The sequence below is a fragment of the Equus asinus genome, chromosome 27, assembly GCF_041296235.1.
Source record: "Equus asinus isolate D_3611 breed Donkey chromosome 27, EquAss-T2T_v2, whole genome shotgun sequence".
NCBI classification, from domain to species: domain Eukaryota; kingdom Metazoa; phylum Chordata; class Mammalia; order Perissodactyla; family Equidae; genus Equus; species Equus asinus.
The window spans coordinates 6,178,808-6,205,315 of record NC_091816.1 but is presented as its reverse complement, the minus strand read 5'-3'; the positions used below and the strand labels follow the sequence as shown (position 1 = coordinate 6,205,315).

The 26,508-nt window shown below is 44.4% G+C and overlaps 1 protein-coding gene and 1 long non-coding RNA gene across 13 annotated transcripts in view; one reads left to right on the top strand and one right to left on the bottom strand.

Moving 5' to 3' along the window:
- Positions 1 to 491: 491 nt before the first annotated feature.
- LOC139042310 (uncharacterized) lies at positions 492 to 25,863 on the bottom strand. The gene is made up of 3 exons (XR_011498902.1): positions 25,734 to 25,863; positions 24,698 to 24,758; positions 492 to 621 (listed from the first exon to the last, which is right to left on the bottom strand). It is a non-coding gene; the product is annotated as an uncharacterized lncRNA (long non-coding RNA).
- The window catches only part of TACC1 (transforming acidic coiled-coil containing protein 1), a 120,258-nt gene continuing 118,872 nt past the window's right edge, over positions 25,123 to 26,508 (top strand). For 2 of the 12 annotated variants that reach the window (XM_070500134.1, XM_070500120.1), the window contains exon 1: positions 25,421 to 25,615. The gene's annotated coding sequence lies outside the window, so the exon portion shown is untranslated. Of the gene's footprint in view, positions 25,616 to 26,508 lie in introns of all 12 variants that reach the window. The other 10 variants (XM_070500130.1, XM_070500126.1, XM_070500129.1 and 7 more) reach the window with 10 other exon arrangements.

The window sequence follows — 26,508 nt, the reverse complement described above, 5'->3', positions numbered from 1 at the left end:
AACTTCGGAGACTGAGTGTCACCTGGAAGTTCTGCCCTGCCTCCAGCCATCCCAGAGTAGACTGCAGTATTCCAGGCCCTTGAACTTGGTAATTTGGACTGCTGCTGCTCCCTGAAAGCCTTCCTTTTGTCCTCTATATTTTACCATACACGGCCCTTGGACTATTCCCAATGACAGGTCCTACAGTTGACCTATAGACCAGGCTCTATATTGTTAATGTGTATGAGATAGTTGAATTAGTTACAATAGGCTAGGTTGTGCTGTGATAACAAATAAACCCTCAGATCTCAAAGTTGAAAGCAAAAAAGATTTATTTTTCACATATGCTACATGTCCATTGCAAGTCAAGGGTAGGGAGGTGTGTGTTGGGGAAATTCTGCTCCATCAGTAGCTCAAGGATCCAGGCTGATGGAGGCTCCACCATCTGTAGCTGCAACACCTAGAACGCATGACTCTTTTGGTCTCCTTGGCAGGGAAGAGAGAGACTGGACCTCTGACCTGCTCTTCAGTGCTTCAGCTGAGGAGTGATAGCTCTCTCTTCAGCTCACACCCCATTGGCATAAACCAGCCACCCGACTCCATTTAACCACGGACAGCTGGGCAGTCTAGTCTTTTGTGTGCCTGGAAAGACAGGAGAACCAGATGTTGGTAAGCACTGGTAATATCTGCCACAATGCCTATGCTTTTGTTTCAGGCCTGAATTATTTATTTACTTAATTTAATGAATAAACACCAGGCTCCTCAGGGAAGATCTTGCCCAGAGAAGTGAGCTGTTTCCTGAATCCCGGTAAGTTTGCCCTGTAGCTTCAAGCAGCAATGTGCAGGTTTTGAAGGTTTTTTTCCTCCCACTGAAGAGGTCAAAGACCAAAAATGTTTTGAGGTGCACTGTCTTAGAGAGCCAAGCTACACAGCAGCAGCTGGGAAGCCCTGAGCAGTGCAGCCTTGCCGCACTGAAGCAGCCTCCAGCTAATTAACCCCATGGCAGTTGGTGGTGCCATCCACCCTCAGGCATGCAGATTCAGCCTTAGTCTGCGCTTAGAATTCATCTTCAGTATGGCAGGCTGCGTCAGTTCTGAGATGCCAGAGTTTAACTGACTGGAACAGAAACCACATTAAAAGCTAGTCACGTGACAGTGCCAAGAACTCAAACCCCACATCACAACACGTTGGCTAGTGCAGAAGTCCTGAAATGTAATGTGTATTCTTCACTGGGAATTAAGAACATGTGGGCCCAGTCCTAAGTATAGCCTACCCTTAAAGTGTTTTTAATTAGGAATCGGGGCACTTGGGCTTTAGTGGCCAGAACTGACCTGGCTCCGAGATGGAGGCCACATTGCCTGCGTCTAACTTCTAAAGAGCTTAAGGGACCTGCACACCATGGGAACTCAAAAAGTTTTTCTTTATGATGATGATACGTTGTGCGGCTTGTGATGGTAGTGATAAAACTCAGTTGATTTTGCTCTGTTGGTTCTTTAGAGGATTTAGACACATAACCAGATGCTGCCTTAACTTCTTGGCAGTGAGTAGAAAAAGCTGGCCATTTTCAGGATCTGAGAGCCACGAGCAAGCTTTTCTTATCAACAACAACACTAATAATTTTTACCATTTATTGTGTGCCTACCCAGTTCTAAGGCACTGTTCCAAGACCTTTACACAGATTATTTCATTTAATTCTCACAACTACCCATGAGTAAGGTACAATTATTATCCTTTTTATACAAATGAGGAAAGTGAGGCTTTAAAAGTTTGAGGAACTTGCCCTAAGTCACAAAGATAAGAAGTAGTGAAGCAAGGTTCTAACCTAGATCTGATTGCAAAGTCCATGTATGTTTCAGAATAATTTCCTTTCAATAACACAACTAGTAGAGAAATCAAAAAACACAAAAATGAAGAGGGAATGAAATAAACATCCTTTGTAACCCACCATCCGGGGATGCGCACTGTCACAATGTGGTGTACATATATCTTGGACTTTCCCTATTCAGATGTTACTCATAAGTGACTTGAACTTCCTTACGCTACCCTTGTTCTTAGCCTGGCTCGTCAACATCTCCCAAAATCATCCCTAAAAGGATACAATCCAACAACTAAAAGAATTGCCAAAAAATGCAGATTTTACCAAGGGTTTCTTACAGCAGAATTATCTCCACCCACCCCTTAAAACAGCTCATCCTCTCTGCTTTTGCTTCAGACATCTCTTCCTTTTCTCATGAAAAACAATTTTTCATGATCTCACTTTTTCTAGTTTGCACCCTCAGCCATCACCATGCTCAGGAAAACAACAGGGTCTTCTCAGGATCCTCTCTTCTTAATGGCAGAATTTAGGATCGTAAATAACGAAAAATTTTACTCTTGTCTCTCTCACACACATTTTCTTACAAAAGTGAGTTTATACTATTTAGGAACCCATTTTATTTTCCTCAAGAGTTTATTATGTTATACAGGAGAAATCTTTTTGTAAGTTCTGTTTGTAATTATTTTACTTGATCGATTAGAAAGGAAAGCAGGTGTCAGCCTGTGCACTGGGAAATTTCTGGTAGAACACTGTTACAGTCATATCCTTTTGAGTCATGAAAATCATTCTCACTATATTTAGGTTAATATTCAATGTAGTTTGGTTTAAAGTATACCATAGGAAAAGAGAAATTTTTTTACGGGTCATCAAGACCTGACCAGATAGATGTTTTATTTCTACTATTAGCCAAACCCTGTTTTATTAAGCAAGATAAAGCGGCGGCGCCAATAAGAATTAGACTCTAGGGGCTGGCCCCATGGCTGAGTAGTTGAGTTTGCACACTTCGGCAGCCCAGGGTTTCACTAGTTCAGATCCTGGGCGTGGACATGGTACCACTCATCAGGCCATGCTGAGGCAGTGTCCCACATGCCACAACTAGAAGGGCGTACAACTAGAGTATACAACTACGTACGGGGCTTTGAGGAAAAGAAGAAGAAGGGGGGAAAAAAAAAGAAGATTGGCAACAGATGTTAGTTGAGGTGCCAATCTTAAAAAAAAAAAAAAAGAACAATTAGATTCTATTTCCCCCCACATTATCCTATGTATAGTCTTCTGTCTATGTCTTTGAAGTAAATAAGCCATTAAGAGAAAAAGTTGAGCCTCATTTCTGATGAAACAGCTTTGGGGAGGTACACCATGGGAACGGACCAGCTTCTGATGGGCAGGAATTCCTTATATAAGAGAGCAGAGCCCCAGACTGGGGATGGGGCTACTGGCACATAATTTGTTTATGTAAATTAGTGGTCTTCAGACATTTATGATAACATGCCATGTGGTGGGTTAAAGATGGCCACAAATTCTTGGACAGACTACTCATTGAGAGGTGGGGTCTATGCCTCCACCCCTTGAATCTTAGATGGATTCTCGGACTGCCTTGACCAATAGAATATGATGGAAGTGACTCTATGATATTTTCTTGCTCCAGGCCTTAAGAGACGGGCAGCTTCTACTTCCTGTCTCTTGGAACATTCCTTCTTGGAACCCAGCCACCATTCCATGAGGAAGCCCAAGCAGCCCAATGGAGAAGCCATAAGGAAAAGAACTGAGACTTCCTTCTCCTCCAACAGCTAATAGCCCTGGCTGAACTACCAACTGATAGCCAGCATCAACTTGCCAATCATGCAAGTAAGCCATCTTGGAAGTGAATCTTCTAGATCTAGTTGAGCTGCTCCAACTGATGCTGCTTGGGGCAAATATAAACTGCCCAGGTGAGTCCTTCACAAATTTCTGATTCACAGATCATGAACAAAATAAAACGGTATTTTAAGGCACTAAGTTTTCGGTTTGTTTGTTACACAGCAGTAGATAACCAGAATGCACTTTTATCATCAAAAACATTTTTGCAATCTTTGTATACTTATTTGTTATAGACTATCCAGCTGTATTATATACATTATAAAACATATCAGAAATAACAAGTGAAAGAGGTTTATCCATAAATAGAAGTTCTAAAATTTTATTCTTATAGCCCAGTGGTTTGTTTTGAGCATATACACATTTTGGTGACCATTGGTCTAGAATAGACAATGCTTAAGACCCAACTCACTACCAATAAATAATCTTCCAATACTAATCACGTGTTTGAAAAATGGAGAGTGTATAGATACCGCATGGTCCAAGAGGGGCTAATTAACCACACAGCTATGGGGAGCTGAATTTGACCCAAACAAGAATATCTAAACTGTTAGACTAGAAGCACAATTTTTTTTTCTTTTTTTTTTATTGAGTTATTGATAGGTTACAATCTTGTGAAATTTCAATTGTACATTAATGTTTGTCAGTCATGTTGTAGGTGCACCACTTCACCCTTTGTGCCCACCCCCCCACCCCACCTTTCCCCTGGTATCCACTAAACTGTTCTTGGTCCATAGTTTTAAATTCCTCATATGAGTGGAGTCATACACAGATTATCTTTCTCTCGCTGGCTTATTTCACTTAACATAATTCTCTCAAGGTCCATCCATGTTATTGCAAATGGAATGATTTTGTTCTGTTTTGCAGCTGAGTAGTATTCCGTTGTATATATGTACCACATCTTCTTTATCCATTCGTCTGTTGCTGGGCACTTAGGTTGCTTCCACGTCTTGGCTATTGTAAACAGTGCTGCAATAAACATTGGGGTGCACAGGACTTTTGGGATTGCTGACTTCAAGCTCTTTGGATAAATACCCAGTAGTGGGATGGCTGGATCGTATGGTAGTTCTATTTTTAGTTTTTTGAGGAATCTCCATACTGTTTTCCATAGTGGCTGCACCAGTTTGCATTCCCACCAGCAGTGTATGAGGGTTCCTTTTTCTCCACAACCTCTCCAACATTTGTTGCTATTAGTTTTAGATATTTTTGTCATTCTAACGGGTATAAGGTGATATCTTAGTGTAGTTTTGATTTGCATTTCCCTGATGATCAGCGATGATGAGCATCTTTTCATGTGCCTATTGGCCATCCGTATATCTTCTTTGGAGAAATGTCTGTTCATGTCTCCAGCCCATTTTTTGATTGGGTTGTTTGATGTTTTGTGGTTGAGTTGCAAGAGTTCTTTATATATTAAGGATATTAAGCCTTTGTCAGATATATGACTTGCAAATATTTTTTCCCAGTTAGTGGGTTGTTTTTTTGTTTCAATCCTGTTTTCATTTGCCTTGAAGAAGCTCTTTAATCTGATGAAGTCCCCTTTGTTTATTCTTTCTATTGTTTCCCTTCTCTGAGAAGGCATGGTGTCTGAAAAGATCCTTTTAATACTGATGTCAAAGAGTGTACTGCCTACGTTTTCTTCCAGAAGCCTTACGGTTTCAGGTCTCACCTTTAGGTCTTTAATCCATTTTGAGTTTATTTTGGTGAATGGTGAAAAAGAATGGTCAATTTTCATTCTTTTCCATGTGGCTTTCCAGTTTTCCCAGCACCATTTGTTGAAAAGACTTTCTTTTCTCCATTGTATGCCCTCAGCTCCTTTGTCAAAGATAAGCTGTCCATAGATGTGTGGTTTTATTTCTGGGCTTTCAATTCTGTTCCATTGATCTGTGCACCTGTTTTTGTACCAGTACCATGCTGTTTTGATTACTGTAGCTTTGTAGTATGTTTTGAAGTCAGGGATTGTGATGCCTCCCGTTTTGTTCTTTTTTCTCAGGATTGCTTTAGCAATTCGGGGTCTTTTGTTGCCCCATATGAATTTTAGGATTCTTTGTTCTAATTCTGTAAAGAATGTCATTGGGATTCTGATTGGGATGGCATTGAATCTGTAGATTGCTTTAGGTAGAATGGACATTTTAACTATGTTTATTCTTCCAATCCATGTACATGGAATGTCTTTCCATCTCCTTATGTCTTCAACCAATTCTCTCAGAAAGGCCTTGTAATTTTCGTTATATAGGTCCTTCACTTCCTTAGTTAAATTTACCCCAAGGTATTTTATTCTTTTTGTTGCAATTGTGAATGGTATTGTATTCTTGAGTTCTTTTTCTGTTGGTTCATTACTGGAGTATAGAAATGCTACTGATTTATGCAAATTGATTTTATACCCTGCAACTTTGCTGTAGTTGTTGATTACTTCTAACAGTTTTCCAATGGATTCTTTGGGGTTTTCTATATATAAGATCATGTCGTCTGCAAACAGCGAGAGTTTCACTTCTTCCCTCCCTATTTGGATTCCTTTTATTCCTTTTTCTTGCCTGATTGCTCTGGCCAGGACCTCCAGTACTATGTTAAATAAGAGTGGTGATAGAGGGCATCCTTGTCTCGTTCCTGTTTTCAGGGGGATGGGGTTCAGTTTTTGCCCATTGAGTATGATGTTGGCTATGGGTTTGTCGTATATGGCCTTTATTATGTTGAGGTAGTTTCCTTCTATGCCCATTTTGTTCAGAGTTTTTATCATAAATGGCTGTTGGATCTTGTCAAATGCAGAAGTGCAATTTTTAATTATGACAACTACCTAATAAATAGGCTTTTTTGTTTTGTTTTTTGGAAAAACATGGAGTCAAGAGTGAGCAATTTATTTGAATTTACCTATGGCCTAGAGAATTTAGATGTGCACTCCAAAGCCATTCCACAATATGGAGTATTATTCCAGGTCATTACATAACAGTTCACATTATTACTTTAATAAATACATGATATTCCAATGGGTGGACATATCCTTTTTTGACCCATAAGTTATCATTGGATAGTCAGGCTGTTTTTTGATTTTTAGTGATTATAACAGTCATTCTTATAGCTAAATTTTTGCATACATCCTTTTTTATTTAATTATTTCCTTTGGATGCATTCCTAAAAGCAATATTGTTGGTTATGGACAAGCACTGGACATAAATAACATTGTCAAATTTCTTTCCAGAAAGTTTGCACCAATTTATAATTTCTCCAACAGCATCCATTTCCCAGCACCCTCAACAATACTTGGTATTACATTTAAAAAATAATTTTGTCATGGCTGGCCCCATGGCCGAGTGGTTAAGTTTGCGTGCTCCACTTTGGTGGCCCAGGGTTCACCAGTTTGGATCCTGGGCGCGGACCTGGCACCACTCGTCAGGCCATGCTGAGGCAGTGTCCCACGTAGCACAACCAGAAGGACCTACAACTAGAATATACAACTATGTACTGGGGGCTTTGGGGAGAAGAAGAAATCAAAAAAAGAGGAAGACTGACAACAGATGTTAGTTCAGGTGCTAATCTTTAAAAAATAATAATAATAATAATTTTGTCAGTTTAACATAAAGACTGTACTATACGTATACACATGATATATATTTTATGTATGAAAACTACCCTTTGATTTTCAGCTTTTTGCCTATTTTTCCTATTTATGTTTATAAACTCAAATTTTTTTTTTTTTTGTGGAAAGGAATAAAGCATACTACAAATAAACAGTTTTAAGGAGTTAATTTCCTAATTCTCGGAAAGACAGAGCTGGCACTTTTATTAGTCAATAACTCCCTTCATTTGCAAGTGTCATAAGTACAACTCCAACTGGCTTAAGCAAAAAAGGGATTTATTGACTCACTGAAGAGTTTCAGGCACAGCTGAACTCAATAGCTTAAACAACAACATCAGGACTGTCTCCATCTCTCAGCTCTGGTTGTCCCTGCCTGCCTTCATTCACAGTCAGACACTTGCTTCATGTCAGCAAGGACCCAGAGAAAGAGGGTGCATGTTTTCTAAGAGCTTTAACAAAAAGCCCAGAGAAGGCTGTGATTGGCCAGCTTAGGTCATGTGCTCATAGCTGAGCCAATCATTATGGCCAGGATAATAGAATACTCTGATTGGCCAGGCTTTAGCTCCATATCTTCAGTTAGGGACATAGTGGGTTCTCCCACAGACAAACCAAATGACTATTACAGCATTGGGGACTGAGTGATTCCCCAAGAAAAGGATGCTGGATGGAAAAAAAGCACATGTCCGTTTGAGAAGATTTGATGGGGTTTGACCAACCCATGGCTCTCTCTGAGTCTTAATAAAAGGTGATTTGACTCAACAGAAACAGGGTCTAGCAGCTAGGAGACATGGAATTAGTGCTACCTGTTCACTACTACTGTGGGAGCTCTCTGAGCTTCAGAGACCTCATTCATCAAAGGGCAAAATTAATCCCCACCTTACCTACCTCAAATGATTCTGATAAGGCTCAAATGAGATTATGAATGTGAATGTTCTTGCTAAAAATAAAGTATTATGCAAAATTTATGCTGCAACAAATAAAAATAAAACTAGGAAATTCTGTGCATTCCCAATTGCAGTTTTGCATGAGCACCCCCTTGAGAAGTCACATGAAAAAATCAGTGCATTGTGGCTCCGAGTCCTACAGCCCCCTCAACCTTGGTTCTGTCTAAAGCAGCTCATTTTAATTGTGCTGGAGTCATATTGAAGTGTCGTCCTCAGGAAGCAGGAAAGGGTAGTCACTGCTAAAAGTTGGAAATAGTGTTGACATCACACCATGCTAGCGTCTTTCTAGGAAAATTTGTATCCTGTCTGTCTTTGCTTCCCATCTAATTAACAAGCCTGTGACTTTCTCCAGCACAGGAATGACCCACAGTCCAGTGTGGAGCAGCAGGAAGCACCGAAGTGTACCTGGGCAGCCACGCAGTTGCCATCCTGCTGAATCCCAGTCCACGGCAGGGCCAGAGAACGAAGCCAGGCCTGAGATTCAGTGAGAAGCTGAGGTCTTCTGCTGGGGAAAGGCGTTTGGAAGTAGCCACACGCAGGCAGGGAATTACGCATGGGGCCTGGTTTTTGCCCGGTTACGGAGGGAAACCTGCAAGAACTGTTCTCGGCCCATAACGATGAATAGTTCATGCTCTGCGCAGAAGGGGAAAGCAAGCCTTTCACAGACACCCCTGCTCACCCTGCCAGGATATGGAAGGAGATGGGAGGCCGGCCAAAGGAAGTCACAGCCGGCCTCAGCCAGGAATGCGCATGTGCGGGCAGCGCGCTCTGCAGAAGGTGGTTTGAGAGATGTACCTACCCCCCAAACGCAATTCCCCTGTCCCCAGCCGCCTCAGCCACTAGGTGGGTGCTAAAAATTCTCACAATCAGACAGTTCTTTTAGAGGCATTATCTACAAAAAGCCCTGTTAAAATGCAAATATGGCGAGAGGGTAGCGTAGTTGAGGAAAAAGACTAACAAATCCATTAAATCATTATCCTCCAAGAACTGTAATTGGTGGGGGGCAGAACGAGCAATTAAACCGGGGCGGAATGAGGACACTCGTTACTCGAGAGGAATGAAGAGTCTTGAAGAAATGTTGCGAGTCTCTAAGGATGGTCTCTGTCCGTTAGAAATTACTTAAAATGCGTTACATCTCCATGCACTTGGTCACGTCTGACCTCAACTCTTGATTTAAATAAGGAGGACACGACAACGGCCTTCGACCGTCATCTCGACTGTGGATTTCGCTAATGACTGTTTATATCTTAGGGCCCTGCTGGAGACTTCTGAGAATTGAGGTTCCCTGGCAGGAACAGGTTTTCAGTACAAATCTGTAAAAATGAAATCCGAGTTTTGTTGATTTCCAGATGATATCTGTTAACGTTAACACTGCTGCTTCAGGAACACTTTCCAGTATTTTCTCCTCCTCAACTTGATATGAAGTTCTGGGCCCCAGGGCAGCCTCCCTCCATTTTGTGCTGCTTACATTCTCAGTCGCCTGTTCTCTCGCTCTTTCCTCCCAATTCTTTTGCCTCTGATTAGTGACTAGAACTGTATTTGCTGACTGTCAAGTCCTTGCTTTCATTGGCTGTGGCGCCCCCATTCAGAGAATCTGGATTACCTCATGACATATGGCACAGTGCACACTTTGAAAGCTAAGAACTGGAAAGTTTCTCTTTTGGCAACGTTTCTCAGTCTCCAAGGCAATTTCCACATGCAACACTTTCCATACTCATTGAGCACAGAGTTTAGAGGGTTTCAAATAAAAGACCTCTCAAGTTTTCAGGCCTGGCCAAAAAAAGCCATGTCCCCCGGATGCCAAGACAACTGGTCGGTTCAAACACTTTGGTCTGAAGCCTCAGTCAATGCAGAGAAATTCAAGGGCTCATGTCTCATTATATGGGGAGCATTAATGGTAGATATTTTTTTCCCAGGCTGACATTTAGCCCAGTTATAAAGTCAGGCAATGAGACAGTCAGCTTTTGTAACAGCAGGGCTTACTGCTACTGAGAAGAAAGGCAACCAGCGACGTTGCTGGGAGGACAAGAATGATCACCGGGAAGGGTGTCTCTAGCCAGGGCTGTGGAGTGGAATGCCAGCTCTGGGACCTGATGGCCGTCACAGACAGTCCTCTCAGGGGCTCCCGGCAGCAGGAGAGCCAAGTTAACTTACTTAGGAGTGCGTGGAGTTCTAGTCAAGCCAAGAGAGGCCATTTGGCGTATTAAGCAGCCTCCGTTTCACCTGAGAAGGCCATCAGGACAAGCAGCGAGTGGGAAGACACAGGAAAGCTCGCTGGACCTCCGAGGATGCTGAGGGTGCCCCTGATGCCCTCCCTCTGGAAGCCCCACACAGCTCTTCCTCTGTGTGCCAGCCGCCACATTAGGGTGAGAAGTAGGGGGAGGAGCATTTTTATCCGGCATACCCTGAACCCTACTCAAAGGGACTGTTTGAATTAGTGAAGCTTTAAACCGGATTGGACAATTAGTTACCTTTTTGCTTTCTAACCAGTGGGTAAGGAGGGCTCAGGGGGAAGACCAACAAAGTTTTAGACAAAATAAATTAATTACACCTTCTCTGCACAGCCTGGCCACAGTGTGGATTAATTCGGTCATCTTGCTACAGAAAAGTAGGACCTGCCTGCTCTACTCCTTGGCCCTCACTGTTCCTACACCTTGACCTGCAAATAGAACCGTCTGGGCTTTGGCTCCTGCCCAGAGCCTCACTGTGAGGACCGGCTGGGTTTCCCTGCCAGGTGCTCCGGGAGTCCCGGGCTCTTAGGCTCCTCTACCCCGCACTTGTGTTTGCAGCAAGTTGCTCACATGTTTGTGTTTTGCTTGTTTCCCCTCTGCACGTTGTCTTCCCAGATCTTATCCCCCGGGAGTTCTCCTTTGTTCTCTTCCACAGTTCCAAGGGGCAGGGCCAGACCAAAACCTCAGACTGACCCCAGAGCAAAGAATGAGAATACAGAAAGAAATCCTTGAGAAGAGTCTCAAAGCCACATGCCAAGTAACAAAATGCAGGCTCCTTTAGGGCATCTGATATAGAAGCAGTATATCTAGAATTCAGTCAACAAAAGGTCTAGAATCAAGACCAAGAAAAGAAGAAACGACCTATATGTTTCTAGTGAATGCCTCCTGAGGACAGCACCCCCACCCGACCCTCATCACCCCTCCTGCCGGACCCCTCCCTGGAATATGTTTCTTCCTTCAGTTTGCATATTTTGTTCCTAAAGACTCTTAATTAATAAAAATAGTAACAATAGCTAACACTCGTTGAGCGCTTACTGTGTGCCTGGCTCTGTGTTAAGTGCTTGTCACATGAAGCCACATAATATCCTCTGAGGTTGAAAAAATACTTAGGATTGAAAAATAAGCAGAGGAAACTGTGGTAGGGGATGTGGAAAGGCGGAGGGAAGCTGCTGGGTTGGAATCTGAACAAGACACATACACAAAATAATACTGGACTCTCCTTCTTTCTAGCTAATTTCCAGACTTCCCTCTTCCTTTTGCTGCCCAAATCCTCCACATTGTGGCCGAAACTCAGTGCCTCCATCTCCTATTCTCTTAACCGCTGACCATCCACCCCCACAATTCTATTGAAACTTCTCTCATCAAGGCCACCATGACTTTCTTCTGGCCAAACACAATAGTTTTTTTCCTTAGTCCTCATTCTTTCTGACCTCAGGGCTGTATTTGACATTGTTAATTACCTGCCTGCCGGACACGCTTTCCTACCTTTTTGTCTCCTGCTTGCTTATTTGCTGGGTCCGCCAAGCATGCCCCCGAGAGGGGGGATTCTGCCAGGGCTCCTCGCACGGAGGCATTCCCCTTTGTCCTGATTTTAACCCTCAGATCTCTGTGTGACTCCCCATTTGCCTCTCCAGCCCAGACTCTGCCCCTATGGTTCTGGACGTTCAGTGGTTATCCCACACCCTTCATGTCCGAAAATAAATGTGTCTTCTTCCCTCAGATTAGTCTCTCTTCCAAATATGCCCATTTCCAAAGTGTGTCTTAAGCACATGCAAGCCCAATGCCTTGGAGTCATCTACTCCTCCCCCCTCCACTCTACAATCCACACTCCCAAATTGCTGCTGCTTCTCAACCCTCTCTTCCGACCCTCCACTCCACCCCGCTGCTCTGGCCCCAGTTCAGCCTCTTCCCTGTCCCACTTCACACCTCCTCCTTACATTGGCCTTCTAGCTAATCTCGGAGCGTCTACCTCTCCACGCCTCAGTATTTTCCTAAAACATTACATTTGAAAGCAGTCTCTGTTAATCAACACCTGTAAAATAATCTTTGATCTAGAGATTCTACTTGTAGAAATCTGTCCTCAGGAAAGAATCAGAGATATGTGAGGACAGAGATTCATATATAAGAATTTTAAGTGAGAACAAGTTAAATGGACAAGGAGGGGTTAATAAATACATTATGGTGAGTCCACTACAGGGGAACATGGTGGAGCCACTAAAAATCATGCTTCAAAAGGATATTCAATGATATGGGGAAATGTTCATTTTATCTTATTAAATGAAAAACACAGGCTACACACTGGAATTTACACCATGACCCCTTTCTCAACCCACTCTCGTCCCTGCTCATTACATCCCAGCAACATTCCTCTTCTTGCAGTTCTACTATGCTCATTCCTTCCCCAGGGCATTTGCACATGTCAGGAAAAACTGGGAAGGACTTTGAAATGGGGGGGAAAATTTGTGGGTGTCCTGACTAGGTTACCCATCCTGATTATCTCCGTCTTTCATTTTCTCTGAGCTAGTTTACAACTGCATAAGTTGTAGGTAACTGAGAAGAATGCAAATTACTATTTTCTGTATGCCAGTGAATTCTGTCCAGGGGAGGGCCGGCTGATTTTTCTCCAGCCAGTTTGGCATCTATTTACATCTTCATTTCAGCATTCCTGATTGAGGAGTATGGTACTTGGAATTCTCCTTGGAACCAGTTGTATCATTTTACTGGTTCCCTCATTAACTAATGAGTTAAATAAAATCTTTGACACGTGCTCATTTTATATTTATATGAGAGCCATGATTTACCTTTTTAAAAACTATATATGCCCTTTCTCCTCTTCACCTGTCTCGTCCCTGCCTATCCTTCAGGTCTCAGCTGGATGTCACACCCTCGGAGAGGCCTCCTCTATTCTAGATCAGGTCCTCCTGATTCTAGGTTATTGATTCTCTTTTATCTGTTTCTTCACAGCACTTGTTACAGTTTCTAATTACATATTCTGTGTTTATGAATGTCTGGGAGTCAAATTACCTGATTTGAATTTTCTTCTTTATATTTTTCTTTAGTTTACAAATGTTCTATAATGAATACGTATACTTTCATAATTTTTTACACGTTATCTTTAATCACTACTTTCAAAAGGAAAAAAAAGAACCACAGTATGTTACTGTCGGTTGCCTCTCTCATCTCCATTGACGTCTCCCTCCTCCAACCACTCCAGCCCACCGAGATTGCTCCCTTACACAAACTCCTATTGCAATTCTATTCTATTCCACACAATTGTACTTTGGTCATGGCATAATGAGCAACTAACTATGTGTATAGCACTGCGCTAGAAGTCATGTGTATGCGTGTGTGTGCATGCCTGTGTGTGTGCGCTGAGATCCTAAGAAGGGTAGGTGGTGCTTCCCACTCTGGAGGAGTTTATAACCTAAAGGGTGATACAAGACAGATTGAATAACCGTGCAAGGTGTTATTTAACAAAGTGCCGTGGCTCTGCAGAAATGTTCAGGTTTGACCTCACTGAGGACCAGAATGGTCGTGCAGCCTTGTATGACAAACTTGGGCTTTTGCGTTTGTTTGTCTTGTGAGTTGCACTAGAATTCAACCTCCCCCAAGAAACCGTGAGGAAACAACCTGCTGAAGACTCCGGTTCGGAAGCATTGAGGTTACAGCTCCACCATCACCCTGTTCTACGTCACGCATAACATCCGTCTTCTCAGGGGCCTCCCTGAAAGTGTCCCCACCAGCCACCATGAAACCTCTGGTAAGGAGACATAACCCTGGCCCCTTCCGTGTCTGGATTTGCGGAATAAGTGGGTCAGAAGAACGGGGCCTGGAGCGGGAGCTACTCCTTAACCAGAGCACACTCTGCCTCCCCCAGGTAGTCTTCAAAACTGGCCTAAACATATGTTTCTTAACTTTCTGATTTCAAGCTAGTTTGCTACCTCCTACATCTTTTTTTCCAAAAAACTCCCTGTCTACACAATCTGAACTTCCCTGTGAAACGAGACACGGGAAGGCTGGTATCTTTCTTCTCTCTTTTCCTCTCTCAGTCTTGGGAGGCATCCCTTCCCTTTAAGACTGACATCAAAGAAGTCACTGTGATCCGCAAGATCCTGTGTGAGGCTGTTTTCAGGAAAGACTCTTGGGGAGGGTGCACCTGGGTCTGAACCAGTATAGCAGTGATTCCTGTTCTGGAGGGGCACCACTGTGTCAGGATACCACGCACGGAAGCCACAGGCGCCAGGTTGGGGCTGAGAAGGCAGCCAGAGTCCCAAGAAGTGAATTCCAAGGCACAGTTGGAATCTCGGTGCCGGGGGTATCTCAAGAACATTGTGGGTTGTCTCTTTCTGACTGTGAAAGCCTACAGTACAACAAGAGCAGCCAGACGTGGGCCTGGAACGCCAGGGCAATTGTTCTCTCCTCTCACAGTGCAGCCTTTCATCTGAGTCCAGGGAAGGATAAAAAATTGTCATGTAAGTTCTGCAACTTGGCTGTGATGACTTCCATGCATGCATGTGGGCCACATTGTTCTGCCTCTCCTGGCAGATCTTTGGCTCTCAGAGTGGTTTGGCACTCACACCCCTGCCTGGCTCTGGGCAGGCCTCCCTACAGCTCCGTTCTGGGGCCTGTATGCCTAGGCCCGATTAATGCAGTCCAGCTTTCCCCACAGATGCCTAGGGGGGGATTTAAGTCGTTCTAACAGCCTAATTGACGGATCACTTTTATTTCTCCTTTGCTGTTGACTTCCTGTTTACTGCCCCTTCCAGCTTGTATGAAGCCATTTGCAGCCACATGATGTTTTAAGATTCTCTTCATTCAGGGAGAGCCAAGAGACAAAACTGCAGTCTGCCCGAGAAAACAAAAGCAGCAGTGGCTCCAGAGCGCTCAGGCTCTGTGAATGTCTGATTCCCCCATCGCGGGGGCGGCTGCCGACCGCTTGCCGACCGCTTTGCCCTGCAATGTGATGATTGCCAGTTATTAAGCCTGTCTGGTGGAGGGGGAGGCCAAGGGAGGAACAAGAGCAATAAAAGGGAGATAGATGACTCGCAAGGATGAAGAACTGTGCAGACAAAAAAAAATCCCCTATGCTCCTTTCAGAGTTCATAGCCAGGAGGATAAACACCACTTAATTTGCAAATGATTGCCATTTGGAGATGATAAAATATTAAATGTCACTGGAAGAAAAGTTTATACGGAAATCACAAGATCCTGTGTTGAGAACGTTTGTGAATTCCTCCTCTGCTGTCTTCTGAAGCACAATTCACTAGCAGACTCCGTGACATCTTTTCCATGGGCAGTTTGGGTTTTGATTTTTACAACAATGAGGCGGAGATTCTCAAACCAGGGCGATAGGGTGCTTTCACGCCTCCTTTCCTGGGGACATTTGGTGACGTCTGTGGACATTTTTGGTTGTCACGACTGTGTATGTATGGGTTGGGGGGGGTGAGTATTACTCGCAGCTAGTGTGTAGAGGCCAGGGATGCTGTTAAACACCCCACAATGCACAGGACAGCCCCTCCACAACAAAAATATTTCCAGCCCAAAATGTCAGTAATGCAGAGACTAGAGACACGGGTAATAAGTTTTCTGAAAGCAGAAAGGAACAGAGATGTGTTGGCTTTAAATTCTAACTTCCTACTTGTAAAAAGATGCAATACAGGCAGGGGATCCATCTAAGAAGTCCCAGCCTTTCTGGAAATACACAGAGCGAATAAGGTTGAAGACTGTTACTACAGTCTTGGTGTGATCAGAGTGTCTCCACCGTCTTCTAATATGTAGGTGAAGATGCGGGCACCCATCACTACCTTCTAATGGACCAAATCAGTCAGCTGTCCACGCGTGTGCAGCCACTGCCCTCTAGGGGAAGAAATGTGTGGCACTGCTCACCATGGGTGTACGTTCCAAGGCAGTGTGATAAACCCTCAAGGCCCTTCTTCGCTCCAGCAGGAGAGGAAAGGCTCCCTAATTTTATGGGTAAGAGACTGGCTTCAAGTCGCAGCTGTACCAGTGCTGCCTTTTGGACTTCACAGGTCGTGGACGTGTATGAGCAGGCACAGTGTGAGCATTAACACATCGCATAAATAAATGCAGGTTCCTGTAGTACCTCTAGAATTACAATGTCGGAGGTGCTCCATTATTAACAAATAGTTATTGAGGGCCTATCATGTGCTATGCCATCTTGTAAGGGCTGAGTATATAAGTAGACATGACAAAGTCCATGGTGGGGGGAGAAAGATAATTCATCAACAAATAAGATAGAATGTAATTTCAAGTAGTGTTAATTGCTATGAAAAAAAAAGCATCTAGGTTAATGGGATAGGGAATGACTGGGGTGGGGAGATGGGCACCACTTCAGTTAGGCAGGGTGGTCAGGGAAGGTCTGAGAGACATTGAAGGTAGTGACTCTATGGCTGGAACTACCCTTGGACCAAGGCAACAGGGGCCCCTGCCCCGGGCCCGGTGTGAGAGGACCCTGGGCATCGTCATTACTTAACACTGCTTGGGCTCCAGGGAAATGCCTCTGCACCTCTGCGTCTGAGTGCAAAGAGCATGGAGAGGACTAGGATGCTGGAGTGCTCAGGAAAGCGAAAGGACAGATTAAACCCTTCTTCTCAGAGAGCATCAGTGCAATAGTTTATTGCATGAAAAATTGTTTCCCAGAGCTCCTAGCGTCTATTTTTTTTGTTTTGTTTTTCTTTGTGTTCTGGAGATGCTCATGGATTAGAGTGGTATTTGCAACATTTGCACGTGGTGTGTGAGGAACTCTTTGTGATGTGAAATAATTCATATTTCTTTTAAAGTTCTATGTATGCTGGTCTAGATGTAAGATGCTCGAAGTACACCAATTCTTTACCTTGACAACCACATGAACATTTAACACTAATATAGAGAATTGGTTTTTTGATAAGAATACTTAATGTAATTTAGATACATTTTCCTAAAAAGCTCTTCAGCTTTATTTAAATAATTCTAAGTTAAAATTTTCAGTGGCCGGCCCAGTGGCACAGTGGTTAAGTGCACACATTCCGCTTTATCGGCCCGGGGTTCACCGGTTTAGATCCTAGGTGTGGACATGGCACCTCGGGGCAAGCCATGCTGTGGTAGGCATCCCACATATAAAAAGTAGAGGAAGATGGGCATGGATGTTAGCTTAGGGCCAGTCTTCCTCAGAAAAAAGAGGAGGATCGGCAGCAGATGTTAGCTCAGGGCTAACTGTCCTCAGAAAAAAAATTTTTTCATATCTGCTAACTATAATATGCATTTAATTTTAAATAATTTTGAAGGTTTGAGAAAAATGACTTTTTTGAAAGCCTACATGAAAACCATTTTAATTTTTACTTTCAATTACTTTTTAATGATAATATATACAAATTTTGTACATTTCGAGGACAATAATATTTTTTAAATCTTTTATATCACTTATCTCAGTAGAATACAAATTATTTGGAAATCATTACATTAGCGATTTCATTTAAATGACAGCAAAAAATTAATTTTTGTGAAATAAACATATAAGTTATGAATAATGTGTCTCTATTTATTACTCATTTAAACATCACCAACCATGGGCCGGCCCCGTGGCCCAGTGGTTAAGTTCGCGCACTCTGCTTCGGCAGCCTGGGGTTTCGCCGGTTTGTATCCTGGGCACGGACATGGCACCGCTCAGCAAGCCATGCTGAGGCGGCGTCCCGCATGCCACAACTAGAAGGACCCACAACTAAAATATACAGCTATGTACTGGGGGTCTTTGGGAGAAAAAGGGAAAAAAAAAAATCACCAACCAACTAACAGAGCACCAAATAAGCACAATAATAATTAAATTCAATTGTCTTTTGTATTTTGCTAACTTACAGTGATAACAATCATATGTTTACATATGTTTTTCAATTTTGTCATGATGAAGGCATTTGCCATGGTAAGGCGATAGAAGATAGCTTGTGTGACAGTGTTTACTGGCATGTGGGCCTCCATTTATACCCTTATCCCGGGCCCACTAATGTTAGGGGTGGGCCTGTGGCTCAAGATTTGGAGAAGAGGCAGTAACACTTTCAAAGGCCCTGAAACAGCAAAATGTGTGGCACGTCAGAGGGGCAGGAAGGCCAGTGTGGCCGCAGCTTGGCGGATGAGGTTGGAGAGGTGGGCGGGGGCCTGGTGACAGGGTTAGGAGTTTGGATCTTCCTGTATCAGCAACGGGAAGCCACTGGAGGGTTTTAAGCTGGAGTAGATGGTTCTGGCTGCTGTATAGAGATGACACCTAGGGGAACAAGGGGAGAGGCAGGGGCCCCACCGGGAGGCTGTAGCATGAGTTCTAGCAAGATGACAGTGACACAGACTTGGGTTTTAGCAGCGGGTGGTGAGAAGTGGTCAGATGGGGGATATGTTTGAGAGAAGAAATGACAGGGTTTCCTGATGGATTAAGCGCTGGAGGTGGGGGAAGGAGAGAAAGATTCCAGATCCTTGGTTGGAGCAAGTGGTGTGTGGTGGAGGGAAGCCTAGAGAGTGGAATGGGGGAGTGGAGGAAGCCTTGCATTTGGAACAGAAGTCCCACTTTTGTAGAAGTGCCTGCGTTACTGAAAATGGCTGGGGGAGAAACTAACAAGGTAGGAGAAGTTTTCCTGTGGTCTTTCCTTATGTTCCTATCGACAGCTCGCAGGGCTCCCTGGGGCTTACTACCCAGGGGCCTGTCAGAGCCTGTCCCATCCCACTTGTCCCCAACTATCCCTGCAAGGTGTTGACAGGCTAACTGAGCTGTTACCCGCTAACCCCCTTTCTACCTCGAAACTCTGTGATTTTAAGGTAACAAAGTGGCACCCAGAATTATTTGAATTTTAGAAAAAGACTTCCTGAAGATGGAAGAGGAGTCAGTCTGTAAAGGTGGAAGTGTTTGTGTGGCAACTTTCCAACTGCCCACCACCCACATTGCTTGGGTGCACTTGGGTGCACATTCACACATGTCCTGTTTTTAGGACTTGCAAATTTGGTTAGATGTCACCATGCATTCTGTGAACCCACAGTACTATGGATCCAAAATAAAGTCATAGAATATGAGAACAAGAAGGAACTGTAGGGAGCGGCTGCTCTGACTTTTTGTTGCCCTGATAAGGAAACTGGAAGCTAAGCTGGCTTGTGATGTCCATGATATGATCACATAGCTGGCTGGTGAGAGACAAGGGTCCCAAGCCCAGGCTTCGGGACTTCCAGCCCAGCGTGCTTCCCACAAGTAGAGTTTCTGTCCCAGGGATGAAGCAATGGATCGTGCAGGGCGAGGACCTGACATCAAAATAGGTCTCAGATTTCTTCTTGCAGTGACTGCAGATTTATGTCACATTCTGCTCTGTAGAGTCTTCTCCTACCTCCAAAGAGCTCAAAGTTCCTTCATAAATACAGTAACATCCATCTCCACCACCATTCATTCAACCAACATCTATATGAGTGGCGAGCCCTGTGGTACAAAAGATCCAAGGAAGAATAGGGTGTGCCCTCAAGGTGCTGCTAGTGTGTGTGTGTGTGTGTGTGTGTGTGTGTGCATGTGTGTGTGGTGGGTGAGATGGGGGGGAGACACTGACATTGACGACTCCAGTGCAGGATGTTCAGTGCTGTGATGGCAGTGTGCACAGGGTCACATGGGATGGCCAGCACTGACAGGAAAGGAAGAGTAGACAAGTCATGTGGAGTAACTTAGCCCCGGACTGTGGTGAGGGACTAACAGGAATTAAACGGGAGAGCAGGGAGGGGCTGCTGAAGGCAGATTCCGGAAAAGGGAGCAGCCTGTGCAAAGGCAAGGAAGGAAGGCAGAATCTGGCACATTTGAAGAATTGCCAGTGTTTGATGTCGCTGAGGGAGGGAGAAGTGAGAGACAGGATGGTGAAGTGGGCAGGAAAGGTTATCTCCATTACACTGGTGCGGAATCTAAACCGGCAGCAGAGAGATTCCCCAGCCTTTGCGCTAGTCACTCGAGTCAAGAAAGCCCAGGCGGGAGCTGCATTCCAGTCACACCTTCTATCTGCCTCCATCAGCCACCCCTCCTTCAGGGAAGAAGCCTAACCAGGTGAAATCTTCAGAGAGAAAATCAAAGATGGTCTGAAAAGTTTAGGGACGGGCAGAAAGGCAGCCACAGGTGGGCCAAGTGTAGCGACAGGCTCTTCCTCTTTTCTTTTAGCAGCATCTGTGCAGCCACTGCCTTCTGCGTCTGCCTTATCCAGCGACTCTCCGGCCTCCCACCAGCCTGAGTAATTCGTGGAGCCCAAGACAATCTCTGAGTTTACCCCTAAGGATGGCACAGGCTTAGCAGAAGACAATAAACCTATTACTCACAAAGTATCTGGCACGTAGTAGGTGCTTAATAAAGCCTTGTCATATGAATGCACAACATGAACCCATGCACAGGGAGTCTTTGCCTTTTCCCCTTGGGTTTCTCTTAGTTGCCAGACCCGACTCTGATGGGCTCGGGTGAGAGAGAAGCCCCAGAGGACTCTTCCAGCCCTTGTGCCAGCTCCTTTGGACCAGTCACCTCCTTTTCCCCTCAAAGCATCTGTACTCAGTACTGCAGGTCCACGATCTCCTACCCAAAAGCCAGATGTGCTTCAGGATTCCATTTTTTTCAGATTTTAGAAAGGTGATACTGCGCATGTGCCTTTTGTTATATCAAACCCCAGTTGGCCGGGAGAGCACCTTGTAATCAAACACATAAACCCTTTTTACAGTGAAATGTAAGGATAGTCCCACTAAGTAGAAAAGACGTAACTTCAGGTCAGTTTAGGCCAGGTCTTGCTGGCCAAGTGAGTTACGAAATGCTTCCGGTTTTCAGAGTGTGGGAGTTTGGAAATGTGGGTAAGAGATTGTGGACTTGTGAAATCCTCACTTTTTGGATGAGGCCACTGAGGTTCAGAGAGGTGAAGTGATGTGCTCAAGGTCACACTGCTAAGGCAAGGAGTCTGGATTAGGACACGGCTTGGTCCAGTTCCAAACCCCATGCTTTTTCTCCACTGTGACAATTCTGGGCCACTCGTCTTGTCTTCTGCCCAATGGAAAGGAGTAAACAGCAGCCGCTTCTGGGTCTCAGCGGGCTTGAGCAACACGGAAGACCAAGACTGGAGAGTTTTCCTTCTGGAACAGCAATGCCTCCATCTACTGGACATACACGAGAATGACATCTGACTCACATTGAGGAAAGATTGTTCTGGTAATGGCCTCTAAAGGAGGGCCACTGAAGAGTCTTTCCCTCCTGTAACTGTGCAAATCGGATTTCAGGGACCAGAGAGCTGCTGCTAAATTACCCCCACATAATCCATCCTTCAAAATTTACAACAACAACAATAATAATAATGAAACCTCTTTCACCCAATTGCCAGACATTCTAGAGTGAAGCTGCCAGTTTCAGCATTCCCAGTAGCTCTCCGAACAGCTCTTCTAAAACGTGACACTCCCTCGCTTCAGACTTTTCAGTGGTTTCCCATCAATTACAGAAGCCGCTCCAGAGAGCTCCTGTGACCGCACCTGCCCCTCCAGCCGTTCCCCACACCTACGCTCCTTGCCCTCGCTGGGCCCTTATCACACCTGTGTTTTCTATTATGGCACCTGGAACAGCCTGCCACCTTTGTCCGTTTGCTGCTTCCTCTGACAGACTCTTAGCTCCCGCACCTTGCAGGGTTCCTGGGACATCGAAGGAGTTTGATCATTTTTGAGAGATGAAAAATTAGAGTCAATTTATTTCATTAACTTGAGACAACCAAAAATTTGCTCACCAATTAAATGCACATAGAGTAGTCGCTGTCAGGCTCCTAAATCTCAGTGTAATCAGACTTTTGAAATCCTTCCTTGAATATGAATTTTGGTGGAGGGCAGGATGGAGAGAGCTTGGGGATATTTGTTTCTCAAAAGAAGGAAGATTGTCAAGAATCATGATATGCAGAATAATTTGTTCCTAGAAGAAATGAGTCTTTCCTTGAGTCTTCCACATCATCTTTTCTCTTCTCAGATAACATCTTTAATTTCTCAAAATAAAACCTCAAAATGAATTAGCGAAGGAAACAAGAAACAGTTCATGGACTATGGCACTTTAGAAGTTGAGGTGGGTCACAAAAGAAGCAGATGGAGTTCTTTTTTCAGATAAATGTATTGTTTTTCCAGTAGCATTACTGAGATGTAATTCACGGACTTAAAATTCACCCTTTTAAAGTGTACAGTTCAGTTGTTTTCCTTATAGTCACAAAGTTGTGCGACCATCGCCACAATCAATTTTAGAGCATTTTCATTATCCCCAAAAGAAACCTGTACCCTTTAGCTATCAAGCCCCAAGCCCCTGTTCCACCACCACTCCAGCCCCTGGCAACCACTAATCTATTTTCTGTCTCTGTGGATTTGCCCATTCTGGATATTTCATACACGTAATGAAATCGTATAAGATGTGGTGTTTGGTGACTGGCTGCTTTCATTTAGCATCATGTATTCAAGGTTCATCCACATTGTGGCATGCGTCAGTACTTCATTTCCTTTTACGGCTGGGTAATATTCTAGTGTTTGGCCATATCACATTTTGCTTATCCACTCATTAGTTAATGGACATTTGGGTTGTTTCCATCAGCAGCTATTACACATCATGCTACTGTGAACATTCGTGTACAGGTTTTTGTGTGGACATATGTCTTCTGTACTCGTGGGTATATACCTAGGAGTGGAATTGCTGCATCAAATGACACAGGTAGGTTTATCTCCTCCCCCTGCTAGATTAAAAACACCCCCAGGGCAGAGTTTGAGGCACTCATCTCTTGGCCTAGTACTATGGACATAGATGTTCATTAAATGTTTGTTGGCTGGAATGCATGAATGGATGATACTTGCCATTATAACACGGAACATGGTAAGGGGTCAGGGGACTAGACAGACAGTGTGAAAAAATAAATCTTGAAAAAAATTCAAATCATGAACAATCTTAACACTGATAGGTAATATTACAAAATGTACTTCTCAGAACCCCAGCTCCCTTTCTGCAAAATGAGAGCAACAATACCTTACAGGGTTGTCGTGTTAAAGTTGTTTTCATCTGAGGAGGCCTCAAACAGACCTGGCACACACAGTAGGTACTCAGTGCTATACAGCTAGTTAAGCGCAGTATGGCCCCTCACCCACAACCAGTGCAAGCCTTGGCCTTCTGTGAAACACTGTCTAGCTGTGATCTTGAAAAGACTGGGTTTTTGTCTCACCTTCAGCTCTGTCTTTCGCTGCCCAATGTGAGAGCATTATGCCTGTGTCTACACTCATGATATTGAAGCAGATAGTTTAACAACTGAAAAGAGGTGACATCTAGGGAATCTTGCTCTCAGCATGAGAACCAGAAGTGCCACCACCAAGTCTGCCTGACAGCATGCCTGCGTCCCTGTGGTGAGCTGTGCCCACTATGCCACACACTATTCAAGTCTGTGGAATTAGACTTTCGCCCTCAGTTGGGGGCATGATCCATCTTTTAACAACGTGCATTGTCTATTGTTTAGATATCAAATAGACTCAGTCTCCCCGCCCTTTTCAGAGTGTGATTCTTGGGATCATGTGGGGACAAAAACCAAGTGAGGAAGTTCTCTGTTTATTTTACTATTACGCTTAAATATGTTAAAAAACAAAATAGGTATCTAAAGAAATACTTTTAATGATGGGTCAAATTTTGTTGATTAGGATTATTTCCACAGCAAAATGGATTTGAAATGACAGAATCTCTAAATTTCAGAATATAAATGCATTTCAATTACTTTCAAGTTCAGGTACAAAATGCAAATTAGAACAGAAAAATACCCCCAGGTCAGTTTTGCTTCCCTGACTAGATGAAAGGAATATGTAATCAGTACACCAACTTAACAATCTAAAAATTGCTAGCCTCAGCCCATTGTGCACGCAGTATAATTTTTATAAATGAGGAATACTTCTAAAACATTTGTAACATTCTAACCTGAGGAATTAGCAAAAATATTTTTTCTTATGATTTTGCTTACCCTGTTAATTTATTACCCACTTTTCAAAAATAAATCGAACAGAGGAGACGTTGTACTCATTTCCTGTCTGTGAACGAATTCCCAATTAGCAATGTGAGAACTACTGAGTTTTATTGCAGGAGTCAACAGGTACCCTAAAGGTTCCCAATTTGTGGTGGCATTTGACAAGTCACAGACATACCACCCTCCAGGTCATTATCAACAACTGAATCTTAGGATGGCCTCTCCCCCCCCAGGCACTCCCACCCCAGAGCCTCCAAGAATCACAACCAGGAGTCTTCCAGCCCCACCCCCGGGGGCTGAAGAGGCAGAGTTTGTACCTTGAAACTGGGTCCCAATCTGGAAAGGTTGCCAATTCCTGTGTTACCATCATAGAAAGACCTAGAACCAAGAGAGGGCCTTGAAGACCATCATTACCCTTCCTTACCACATACCCCCCCTCACACACACAATCACACAGCACTGTGGGCAGAGATGTGAGCATGGAGAAGGCTGACCTGGACCGGACCCTATGAACCCACAGTTTAAGAACATTTTCACTGCAATCTTTTACCAGTTATTATTGCTGCTATTTTTCAATTAGAAGGGGGAAAAAAAACAACCAAGAGGGATGTGGATGTGTATATTTCTTGGAATCCAGAGGTTCAGGGGGAAAATAATCCATCAAAAATGTCGCTAGTACAAAAGTTGGCAAAACAAATAGCTCGCTCTTTTAAAACTGAGCCGTGTAGCAGGAGAAATTCTCTCACAAGGAGAGTGTTCCTGCGCCAAGTTTAGGCAGAGGAAAATTTTTCCAGCATGTCAGGAACGAAGCTGACGTTCCATTAAGAACAACAACAAAAAAACTGCTGGAGGAAAGAGTAAGCTGGGAAAAGCAGGAGGATTCAGACGGAGCTTTAAATTCCAGACGGGCCGGGGCTGGGAGCGCGCGGGAAGGTCCCCTCTGAAGGGAGACTGCAGGGCGTTTTCCCCCTGAGCTCTCAGCCCCAGCGGACATTTCCTGTTCTGCCTCTGGAAATTCAAGCCAAGAATTACAAAACATCCTTTTCCCTCGAAGCAAGTGCTGGGTTCGGAGACCATCCCCTCCCCACGTCGGTGATCTCAGCGCCTGCGCTCCCCTTCCTTCCGCGGGACCCTCCCTGACCGGCGGTGCTCGCTGTCCCCAGAGAGAGGATGGAACCGCCGTAGCAGGTGGTGCGAAAGGGAGAGAGGCGACCCTGGGGACCACAGCTGGAGAGGTAGGACCGGGGCCTGGACATTCTTGGGATCATTTGACATCCATTGAGCAAAAACGAGGCACTTGGGCTGAGGGCGTTTTGTTGCTGTTGAGTGTGTGTTGTGGGTGTGTGGACTCACCGGGCGATGGTCGGCATTTCTTTTCCCTCTGTCTTTGCAAATTTCAGTTTAGTTCTTGGGTCCCTGGAAGCACACGGTTCATCCGAGTACTGGTGTGGAAAGTGTGATGGCAGATTTCTGGGAATTCCTGATTTTCTTTGTTTCTTTCCTTTCCTTTCCTTTCTTTCCTACCCCCCCCCCCCCCTCGCTTTGGAGTCCCTAGAATGTCAAGAAGCATTCATAAAGACCTTTAGGTCTGAATAGATTCATTGAGAAATGACTGAAGTGGAAGGGCTGGGAGAAGGCATTTGGACCATGATGAACTGGGCTGCAGCGGTGACCCAGGACCTGGACTGGCCGGTGATGCTCTCTCCTTTCCCTGTCCCGCCCACCATCGTGGGGTCTTACACCTTGAATTGTTCCTCGGGACATGGAGATGTGGTGCAGGGCCCCAAGGGTGCTGTGTGTTTACCGGCAGAGCCCAGAGGCTTAGCTGTCTGTGGCATAGCTAGCTGCTCCACCCAGAAGACTGCGTGTGGCCCTTGGCTTCATCAGGGACATGCTCCCAGCAGTCAGCTGCTGAAAGGCTAGCTTTGACATGTGCTGACATTGGACTGACTCAGAGAACTCAGCATGGCTTCTGCACAAGGAGTACCTGAAAATTTACAAGCATCACAAATAAGCATTTCAGATGCCTTTTCTCTGAATTCCTATGGCTTGACTTCTCTGTACCACACATTTTTCTCCTTAGCTACATACCGCCATGCTCTGTTCTCTAACAGGCTAAACAAATGAG